Here is a 10200-nt window from a genome sequence, read left to right on the forward strand (position 1 = left end):
TGAGGTCTACAGACTTATGCTATTCCCTTTTACTATAAGAGAGAGAGCTAGGATATGGTTGGATTCACAACCTAAAGAAAGCCTGAACTCTTGGGAAAAGCTAGTGAATGCCTTCTTGGCAAAGTTCTTTCCACCTCAAAAATTGAGTAAGCTTAGAGTGGAAGTCCAAACCTTCAGACAGAAGGAAGGAGAATCCCTCTATGAAGCTTGGGAAAGATACAAACAATTAATCAAAAAGTGCCCTTCTGACATGCTTTCTGAATGGAGCATCATAGGTATCTTCTATGATGGTCTGTCTAAACTGTCCAAGATGTCATTGGATAGCTCTATTGGAGGATCTCTTCATCTGAAGAAGACGCCTGCAGAAGCTCAAGAACTCATTGAAATGGTTGCAAATAACCAATTCATGTACACTTCTGAAAGGAATCCTGTGAACAATGGGACGAATCAGAAGAAAGAAGTTCTTGAGATCGATACTCTGAATGCCATATTGGCTCAGAACAAAATATTGACTCAGCAAGTCAATATGATTTCTCAAAGTCTGTCTGGAATGCAAGCTGCACCAGGCAGTACTAAGGACGCTTCATCTGAAGAAGAAGCTTATGATCCTGAGAACCCTTCAATGGAAGAGGTGAATTACATGGGAGAACCTTATGGAAACACCTATAATTCTTCATGGAGAAATCTTCCAAATCTCTCATGGAAGGATCAACAGAGACCTCAACAAGGTTTCAACAACAATAATGGTGGAAGAAACAGGTTTAGCAATGGTAAGCCTTTTCCATCATCTTCTCAGCAACAGACAGAGAATTCTAAGCAGAGCCACTCTGACTTAGCAACCATGGTCTTTGATCTAATCGAAACCACTCAAAATTTCATGACTGAAACAAGGTCCTCCATTAGAAACTTGGAGGCACAAGTGGGTCAGCTGAGTAAGAAAGTTACTGAACTCCCTCCTAGTACTCTTCCAAGTAATATAGAAGAGAATCCAAAAGGAGAGTGCAAGGCCATCAACATGGCCAAATTTGGAAAGGAGAAAGAGGCAGTGAATGCCACTGAGGAAGACCTCAATGGACGTCCACTGGCCTCCAATGAGTTCCCTAATGAGGAACCATGGGAATCTGAGACTCACACTGAGACCATAGAGATTCCATTGGATTTACTTCTGCCATTCATGAGCTCTGATGAGTATTCTTCCTCTGAAGAAGACGAATATGTCACTGAAGAGCAAGTTGCCAAGTACCTTGGCGCAATCATGAAGCTAAATGACAAGTTATTTGGTAATGAGACTTGGGAGGATGAACCCCCTTTGCTCACCAAAGAACTGGATGACTTGACTAGGAAGAGATTACCTCAAAAGAGACAGGATCCTGGGAAGTTTTCAATACATTTTACCATAGGCACCATGACCTTTAAGAAGGCTCTGTGTGACTTAAAGTTAAGTATAAACCTCATGCCTCTCTCTGTAAGGGAGAAGCTAGGGATCTTTGAGGTACAAGCTGCAAGAATCTCAATAGAGATGGCAGACAATTCAAGAAAACAAGCTTATGGACTTGTAGAGGATATTCTGGTAAAAATTAAAGACCATTACATCCCTGCTGATTTCATAGTCCTAGAGACTGGGAAGTGCATGGATGAATCCATCATCCTTGGCAGACCCTTCCTAGCCACAACAAAGGCTGTGATTGATGTTGACAGAGGAGAATTGATCATTCAAGTGAATGAAGAATCCCTTGTGTTTAAGGCTCAAGGATATCCCTCTGTAACCATGGAGAGGAAGCATGAAGAGCTTCTCTCAAAACAGAGTCAAACAGAGCCCCCACAGTCAAACTCTAAGTTTGGTGTTGGGAGGCCACAACCAACTTCTAAGTTTGGTGTTGAACCCCCACATTCAAACTCAAAGTTTGGTGTTGGGAGGTTCCAACATTGCTCTGAGTATCTGTGAGGCTCCATGAGAGCCCACTGTCAAGCTACTGACATTAAAGAAGCGCTTGTTGGGAGGTAACCCAATGTTATATTTATCTATTTTCCTTTGTTATTTTATAGGTTGATGATCATAGGAAGTCACAAAATCAATTGAAAAAGCAGAAACAGAATGAAAAATAGAAAGAAAAACAGCACACCCTGGAGGAGTAACTTACTGGCGTTTAAATGCCAGTAAGGGTAGCAAATGGGCGTTTAACGCTCTGTCTGGCACCATTCTGGGCGTTTAACGCCAGAAAGGGGCACCAAACTGGCGTTAAACGCCAGAAAAGGGCAAGAATTTGGCGTTAAACGCCAGAAGTGGGCACCAGCCCGGTGTTTAACGCCAGAATTGGCATAAAGAGCATTTTTTGCTCGCCACTTGGTGCAGGGATGAATTTTCCTTGACACCTCAGGATCTGTGGACCCCACAGGATCCCCACCTAGCCCACCACTCTCTCTCTTCTTCACCCATTCACCAATCACCTCAACCCCTCTTCCCCAAAAAACCCCTCACCTATCAAATCCCACTATTCTCTTCACCACTCACATCCATCCTTCATAAAACTCCACCTACCTCACCATTCAAATTCAAACCACTTTCCCTCCCAAACCCACCCATCATGGCTGAACCAAAAAGGTTTATAACTAGGAGCCTTTGAAGAAAGAGATAAAGCAAAAATCGTTAAATTGAAAAGCGTAACGCTCACGAAGCGATAAAGTAAGCTGACACGGATACATGTACAATAGAGGGCGAAGATACGAATAGCAAAGCTCAGGTCACGGTTCGCGAATGTAACCGGTCCGAGCACATAGTTATACATACATACATACATATATATATATAGGAAAAACCCAAAAAAAACCGAAATCCAAAGTTACGAAACCTGAGTCTCCAAAATACCCTCTAAGAGGAGTTTATACAGCATATATATAATAGGTGGAGATAATAAGTATCTAAGCAAATACAAATAACCAAAATAAGCCCAAAAGATAAAGGTCTTCGCAATATCAGAAGCTTCCAGCATGCCTCAGCGAGGAGCCTCACGTCCTGCATCTGAAAACCACAAAATCCGCATGGGTGAGAACCGGAGGTTTTCAGCATGGTAATAGTGTCCACATATCTGACATATAATATCCTGGGAAAGCCGAAGGCAATCCTAAAACTTCCAACAGATAATTAAAGCTTAAAAACATAACTAACCTATAAAGATAAAATAGGCGACTAGCTAAGGGTCTTTAGAGCTATCTAAAACTCCTTTCCAACTACTCCAAGCCTCCCAACCACCAACGGAACCAAAGTGCCACAAACACAATTATTTCAAGCAAGGAAATCATGAGTAGAAGGCATATATAGAAAATAAAGCAGGTAGCAAATAGTTTATGCAGTCACTTAGGCAATCCAAATAAATCACACCAAACAAACATATAGATGCATATCATGCACGCCTGTCCTAGTGGCTGATGAGTTTCATCTGTCGGTTACAAAACCAACCTGACAAGTCTTGGTAGCTAACCATTGGACTGTCCCTCTGTCACGCATCCCCAACTCGAGTAATTCTTAATCATAAACATAATCATAATCATAATCATACAACACCCACACTGGTGTTTTTCCATGGGGCCGAGCTCATCAAGAACTTTCACAGTATCCTACCACATTTACGACATAGGGTCAGCAGAGTATCGCGTCTCAACTTGGAGCACGTGGTGGCTAGCCACTGCTTTCACCCAGGGAAACTCGTATCTCAGATAGTCATTCAATATTCATTCATAAACATTCCATAATCATTCATTATGACCATATCATCACTTATACATCTCATAATTGCACTTTTCATACATCAGCTATCACAAACCGGGGCAAGTGGGGGCAAAACCACAACCAACGCATCCACCCGAGGAGCCTCTATACTAACCAACCTGGAACAAGTGAGGCAAAACCACAATCCTTGTGTCTACCTAGGAGGAACATTCTCATATATCCAGGAGGAACTAAGAAGGGGATCTTAACCTCCCACCATCTCGCTCGAGGAAATTTTACAATACCAAGAGGAACAAGGAAAGGGATTCTCATCTTCCACCATAACTTCGGGGTCGCACTTTCAAGAAAGATGACTCAAGATGATACAATCATCCAAATTCAAATATTCATTATCAACCATAAATCAATATTTATCATAATCATCTGGCTCATAACATAATCCATAACCAGCCGTAAATCATTATCAAATACAGCCCTTCAGCTAACGGCATACACCGCACTTCCACCATCACCCTCAGCAACTCATATAATCATTATTAATCATAATTCATCATTAACTCTCCCCTTACTTTATCCTCAAGTTCCCCCTTTCCTATCTTATTCGTAATTACTAGGCATTCTATTATGATTTATAACTTAAAGGATGAAAATGGAGGCTTAGAAGTTGAAAATTCGGTTTTAAAAACACAGAAATCATATTTGCTGAAAATAGGGTCATGCATATGCGTGGGTCACACGTACGCATGAGCGCCAAAGAAATCCCAATCACACGTACGCATGGGCCACGCATACACGTGAGCGTGCATGTTAGCCCATTACGCGTACGCATGCTCTTTCTCGCGCACGCATGTGGAACAGGCAGAATTGACTGGTCGTGCATGAGAATTTCGCGTACGCAAAATATCCTTATCACGCATACGCGTGGGCGATCTGTACGCGTGGGAATGCGATTTTGCCCACGTATGAGATGCATGCGTACGCATGTTATGCAGTAATACAAAAAGCTGTTAAGTCCCATTTGTTCCAATTTACGCACCAAACTTTGATCGACCATAACTTTCTCATTTTAAAATATTTTTTCTCCATTCTTCGAACAACATAAACATCTCAAATCCAATTTTATTTTAAACAATTTTGATACAAATCGGGGTCCAGAGACTAAGTTATGCTCTGCTAAAGTTGGGCCAAAATCAAAGTTTTCAACAAAAATCAACAAGCTTCAATTTTCAAACATTCACTTCCCAATCCTTTTAAAACCAAACAAAACCTTACCAATTCAGCCTTAACCACATTCCAGCTTCCTTTTTCATTCCACAACACATCAATTCTCTATTTTATCAATCATAACTCAATAATTCAATCTCAACACACATTCAATATTCTAATTTCAACAACATTCAATATCTAAAGTTTAAACAGCATACAAAACATGTCATCAATTTTTCATGACAATTTCATCATCAATTTCACCATCAACGTGGTACCAACAATAACTCCATCTCACTAATTATCAAACATACACCAAAGCATACATGTCTTGCATACAAAATCTCATCAAAACCTCCAAAGTCACTAACCACATACATAATAACACAATCCATCTCAACCATTCTACACATCAACAATTCAATTCCTATCCTAGGGTCACTAGCCTAAGTTTTCACATTACATTATATTTTAGATACAGGAAACTGAAACTAAACCTTGGCCGATTCCCCACTCAACTTGGAACACTTCCAATTTCACTTTTTCTCAAACCTTCAAGATCCCAACACCTTTCAAATAGATTTTTCAGCACTAAAAGCTCACTCCAAGCTTTCCAAGACCTCAATCAAGCTCCAACATTCCTACATACATATCCTAATACACAAAATATACACCTACACATACCAACTCAATCACTAATCACAAAATCTTAAGTGTTTCACTTAGGGTTAAGGATCTTACCATACCCACGAATCAAAGGGGTGAGATTGAGCCTTCTCTTCAAGCTAATTAGATCTTATAACATCAAAGAGCTCAAAATCTCAATACTTTTACTCAAGAATTTCGAATACAAAGGGCTAGAAAACTGGACAAAAAATGCGGCTTACCTCAGAAACAAGGTTGTGGGCTTTGTAGAGCTTGGCGCCACGGTTGCATGTCCATAAACGGTGCGGTGATTGGAGCTCCAGATCAAAAGTTATCAAGGATTGAAGTTACACCAAGGGTTAAGTTCATGGAGTGTTCTTCCCCTTTTCTCCAAATGCTTCAGCGTGTTTTGCTGAAGGAGAGAGGAAAGCATGGTTCATTTAATGTGTCTTGGCTGAATGGGTTGGGCCTTGGGCCCAATACGGGCCTGGTTTGCCCTATTCGGTCCGATTGGCCCAATCTTGGGCCAATTTCTTTAAAATTAGTGTCGAAATTATCATTTTAATTTTCTTTATCATATTAAACCATAAAATTCACATTTCTAATTTTCTAGAATAGATTTTAATTTGTGGGATAATTATGCGTTAATTAACCGGGTTTTACACTCGATTTAACAATTCTCGTGGGATCGACCCTCACTCACGTGAGGTATTACTTTGACGACTCGGTGCACTTGCCGGTGAAGTTGTGCAATGTCAATTTCGCGTACCAGTGACCGAGAAGTTGGTCGGGAGTTTGTGGATGAATTCATGTTTCTTACTTCTTATTGTTATCATTTCGGTCTTTCGATTCATGTATTGTCGGTCTATTGTTGATTTCATAATTTGTTTTCTTTTTGTAGTTAGGATGGCCGGTGGGAAAACTTCTCTAATCCATTTGATGAACCATCTTTTCCCTACTGGCGGTGATGATGACTTTGCCCGACGCACCGGAGGTTCAATCTCAGTCTCCTTTCGGAGTTAATATTAGTGGTGAAGCCGACCAAGGCCAAGCGACGGGAATCAGTCAATCTATGGGTGCTCACATTGAGGAGCCCCAATTGATCTTAATCCTCAACCCAAGAAAGATAAAACCCAGCTCTAGCCCTAATCGGGTGCTTTCTGTGATGGAGAAGGACTTTGACACGGGCTTCTTTATAGATTCTTAGCTATAGCTAGGTACTGAGGACTTCTTCCAAGAAAAGGACTTGATTACTCAAGCGACATGGACGTATCGAAGCCTTCTTCAAGCTACTGTTATCACAAGGAAGGTGGAGCTGGTCTTGGTTCAATGCTAGTTGCTGGAGGGAAACCATAGGGCTACCCAAAGCGACATCTCCAATTTAAAGGCTGGGAGAGAAATCTCGAGGGTTCAGCTTGAGGAGAGCGAGAAAAAATTGAAGGAAGTTGGCGAGGAGATCCAGTATTTGGTCGATTGGGATCTCGCTCTCGGCAAGCAACTTAATGAGGCACAGGGTTAGGTCATTTCAGCGGAGAACAAGGTGAAGGAGCTTGAAAAAGATATGGCCGAGCCCATAAAGTCATAAGATCATACTCGCTTGGAGGCCACCAGCATGAAGAAGGAGAACAGGGATATGCTCAAGGATGCTGATGGTGTTTTTGTGGAAAAAAAAATTTCCAACACACAAATCTAATCGGCAAGTATACCGGGTCGCATCAAGTAGTAATAACTCACTTAGAGTGAGGTCGATCCCACAGGGATTGATGGATCAAGCAACTTTAGTGGGTGATTAGTTTAGTCAAGCTAACATTGAAGGGATATTGGATGAAATGTAGCTAACAAAATTGTAAATGACAGGAAATTTAAAGTTGCAGAAAGTAAAATTGGCAAGTAACTTAAAGTGCAAGAAAGTAAAATAGCTGAAACTTAAATTGCACGAAATGTAAATTGCATTAAATGTAAAGGGGATTGGGTGCAGGGAATTTAAAATTCAACAAGAAAATGTAAAGAGCAATCAAATAAAGGAGTAAAAGATGAAATAAGTGCATCAGATTTAAACAGAAATGGAAAATTGCTTGAAGAAGCAACACAGAATGTAATTAAGCTCAATTGTGAAATTTAAAGAGACAAGTGAGGATCTCAGGGAATTAATGAGACTAGAAAACAAGTCTAGATCTCAATTCCTTCCTTGATCCAACAGAGAAACAATTTGAAGAAGAAAATGAGATGGAAGCAGTAAAGAGAGCCTTGATTCAAATCACAATTCCTTGAATTATGCAGCAAAATAAAAACAAAGAGATCTCAGATAGAAATTGAAACAAAATTTCTCCAATTTCAATCCAAGATTAAAACATAGAGAAAAACTAAAGGAGAGAGCTATCTATTCCTAATGCTCCCTATTGGAGCCAACCTCTTTAATCGAGCTCCTTTAAGAACTTAGCATACAGAGGCATTTGCTCTAATGCCTCAGCCAAAGGTATGTTGATTTCCAGCTTCTTGAAAGTCTCTAGGAATTTAGAAAAGTGTTGGTCCTTAGTCTCCTTGTGGAATCCTTGGGGATAAAGCAGTGGAGGTGTCAAGCTTTTCTCCGCTTGATGTTGTCTTGGATTTGGTTCTTCCATGATCTGCTTTCCCTTCTTCAGATTTTATGGTCTATTTTCTTTTTCTTGAGGTTGATTCTAAGGGTGATTGCTTGCTGTTGTATCTTCATCATTGGTTGCCTCTTTTTCAACTTGTTTCTTATCACTTTCCTTGGGTTTCTTGGTGGCTTCTTCATCTTTCAGCAGGATTTTTCCACTCCTTAACTATATTGCCTTGCACTCCTCTTTTGGATTAGGAATGGTGTCACTTGGTAGTGAGCTTGATGGTTTTTCAACAGAAATCTGCTTGGAAATTTGCCCAATCTGCCTTTCTAGGCTCTTCATGGAAGCTTCTTGGTTCTTTGTTGTCAATTATTGGTTCTTCATCATCTTCTCCATGAGCATCTCTAGATTAGTGATCCTCTGAGAGTCTTGTGAGATTGGTTGGTTTTGGGGTGTTGATGGATGATGGTAGGTATTTTGGTTAGTTAGGTGGTTATTGGGTGGATAATGGTTAGAGTTGGGATAAGTATTTTGTGGTTTTCTGTATGTGTTTTGGTTAGTGTTTGGCTGGTTGTTGTAGTTTGTGTTTTTCCAATTGTTTTGAGTTGAGTTCCTTTGCCATGGCTGCTGAATTTGATTGTGGTTGTCTCCCCATCTGAGGTTGGGATGGTTTTTCCAAGAAGGATTGTAAGTATCATCATAGACTTTATTTGTTCCAGGATTTTGGTTGTGCATGTATTCGATCATATAATGCACTTGCTCTTGCTGTTGCTCCTCTTGAATTTCTTCATTTTGCCCCCAAGTAGTTGATGGTTGGCTTGTGGCACTCACTGATGCAACTTGAAGGCTGTCAATTCTCTTGGCCATCTGCTCAAACTGCTGTTGAATTTGCTGCTGCATCATCTTGTTCTGAGCTAGGATTGAATCCACTCCTTCCAACTCCATTACTCCTCTCCTTTGTGATGGTTGGCGTTGCCTTTGGCGAGCAAAGAAATATTGGTTGTTAGCCACCATATCAATGAGGTTCTGAGCTTCCTCTGTAGTTTTCATGAGTTGTAATGAGCCTCCAGCTGAATGTTCAAGTGCTTCTTGAGCCTTCAAAGTAAGTCCCTCATAGAAGTTCTGCAGCTTGTCCCACTCAGTGAACATCTCTGGTGGACATTTCCTCAGCAGTGCCTTATATCTTTCCCATGCTTCATATAAATTTTCAGCCTCCATTTGAGTGAATGTCTGCACCTCAGTCTTCAATCTTATGATTCTTTGAGGGGGATAAAATTTGGCAAGAAACTTGCTCACTAAATCATCCCAAGTGTTGATGCTCTCCTTTGGAAATGTTTCTAGCCATTGAGTGGCTTTGTCCCTGAGAGAGAATGGAAAGAGAAGTAACTTGTAGCTGTCAGGAGGCACACCATTGGTTTTGACAGTGTCACAAATCCTCAAGAAGATAGATAAGTGTTGATTTGGGTCTTCCAATGGCCCTCCTCCAAAAGAGCAGTTGTTTTGGACCAAAGTGATGAGTTGTGGCTTTAGTTCAAAATTGTTTGCATTGACATTAGGAGTAAGAATGCTACTCCCACAGTGTCTAGCATTTGCAAATGCGTAGGAAGCTAGTACTCTTCTTTGTTGTGGGTTATTGTTAGCTCCTCCTTCTGGTTGATTGGGATTTGATGGATCTCCTTCCATCTCTTGGAATTCCTCCTCAGATTCTTCCTCTCCAACGATGTTCTTCCCTCTCTCAGCTCTTCTTATTCTTCAAAGAGTTCTTTGGTCAATTTCAGAGAGGATAGGGGAAGATCTTCCTGTACCTGACATACAAACACACAACAATAAACACACAGATCCAGAAAACCAGTGAAACTTCAATCTATTGCTAGAATGAAGTTTTAGTTAGTTTAAGCAAAAATTCAAACAGTTAGCGTGTTAGTCAAAATTAAAGAAACAGAAAAGAAAAAGTGATTGATCTAGATCTCCACTTCACTTAATCATTGTCAATCTATTTCAATCCCCGGCAACGGCGCCAAAAACTTGATGTGTGGAAAA

At 40.6% G+C, this 10200-nt stretch overlaps 1 non-coding gene across 1 annotated transcript; it reads right to left on the bottom strand.

Annotated features, from left to right (window-relative positions):
* Positions 1–148: 148 nt before the first annotated feature.
* On the bottom strand, positions 149–256 carry LOC127740319 (small nucleolar RNA R71). Its single transcript, XR_008000998.1, has one exon. It is a non-coding gene; the product is annotated as a small nucleolar RNA R71 (small nucleolar RNA).
* Between the last annotated feature and the right edge of the window lie 9944 nt (positions 257–10200).

The sequence above is a fragment of the Arachis duranensis genome, chromosome 6 (genome assembly GCF_000817695.3).
Source record: "Arachis duranensis cultivar V14167 chromosome 6, aradu.V14167.gnm2.J7QH, whole genome shotgun sequence".
Classification (NCBI taxonomy): Eukaryota; Viridiplantae; Streptophyta; class Magnoliopsida; order Fabales; family Fabaceae; genus Arachis; species Arachis duranensis.